This window comes from Portunus trituberculatus, chromosome 47, assembly GCF_017591435.1.
Source record: "Portunus trituberculatus isolate SZX2019 chromosome 47, ASM1759143v1, whole genome shotgun sequence".
Lineage (NCBI taxonomy): Eukaryota > Metazoa > Arthropoda > Malacostraca > Decapoda > Portunidae > Portunus > Portunus trituberculatus.
Genome location: NC_059301.1, coordinates 4,835,857 through 4,837,486, shown reverse-complemented (window position 1 = coordinate 4,837,486; position 1,630 = coordinate 4,835,857).

Here is a 1,630-nt window from a genome sequence, read left to right as displayed (position 1 = left end):
TTGCTTATGCTTTGTTGATTGTTTGTTAGACGTACCGTGGTAACCTTATAGACATTGCTTTTCCTGTTCCTGTCCAGTGTTCTTCGTTTCCTTCACCTTCTCTGCAGAAAGATGTCACGCGAACTAGTAAGGAAACAGCAGCCCTTCAAAAAGGAAAACTCTCTCTATAGATTAACAAACTGAATGCCATACTAGCAGAAAATGTAATGAAAGAAATCAATGTGCATTAATAAAGAGAAAGTAAGAATACGAATAAACTGATATAAAAAAAATAAATAAATATGAAACTACGAGAGTGGGCTTTCAAGTTTCTCAGTTTCTTCAACACCCCCTCAATCCTTTCAGACATGCCTTCACTACCCATCCCCCTTCACACGTCATTGTCCCATCTCGCCTGACAGTAATCCCCCGCCTCTCTCCCATTCCTCTCAGCTCACCCATTTCATTATTCTGGCTTGCTGTTAAGTCATTCATCCCTTCCCAGTCACATATTACTGTTCCATTCCGCACACTTCTCTTTTTCGCCAATAATTTGTGCATCCTCATCTAAGCCCAACTGTCTTGTGTCTCTATTCCTCTTATGTCTCTATTTCATCTATCCACAAAAGCCTTCCTTTTTCCCTCTTCCCTTCACCTATAGCTGCTCCACGCCGCCCGCCTTCACTGGGTTGTCCTCCATATCACCTCGTTTTAAACCGTCTCTGATGTTTCACTTCACTCACTGGCCTCCTTGCTTTCAGGTTCAGGTTGGGTTATAGGGAAGATGCTTTCATCCAACGGCTCCTTCCAGACGTTTCTCTTCACTAGTGGTCTCTTTTCTTCTTTTCTCTTCATAAATGGGTGTAATATTTGTGTTGTTCTTTCAGTGTTTTCTGTTTCAAGCATTGATGTGTTGTTATTTACTGGAATTTAGTATCAGGAAGCTATAGAGGAAAGTTAGGCAGATTTTACTTTTCTGAGGTAACTTGTGTAGGAATAATTACACCTTGCAGAATCTGAAAACGAATTTTTTTGGTCTAGTCTCGCTAGAACGGGACGTTTGCTTATTTCTGGTCTTGTTTTAAGATTGTTATTTCACCTTGTTCCTACATAATTATGTCGGAATTTTTTTTTTTTTTTCTTGTCTAGCTTTTTGGTTTGTTTTGCAGTTTTTTTTATTGTTTCGTTCATTGAGTTATTTTACTTGGTTGTTTGAAACAGGATTTTTTAGGCTATTTTTTTTTCTCTCTCTCCTTATCATAAATATTACCCCATAGTTTCCTAGATTTGTTTCAGGGCGGCTTACTGGCCCTTTGACATCAGTTCATCCATGGAATTTTCATCGTTTAGGCTTTTTTTTTTTTTCCTCCAACTTAGTTTTCCTCTCTCTCTCTCTCTCTCTCTCTCTCTCTCTCTCTCTCTCTCTCTCTCTCTCTCTCTCTCTCTCTCTCTCTCTCTCTCTCTCTCTCTCTCTCTCTCTCTCTCTCTCTCTCTCTCTCTCTCTCTCTCTCTCTCTCTCTCTCTCTCTCTCTCCAGCGGTGGTTTCCTTCTCCTAGTACTTTTTTTTCAATGCCTCAACACGTTTTAACATTGGTTTTCTAATGGACTTATTAGACACGTAACATCAAATTGGTATTAATTCTTTCCTAAG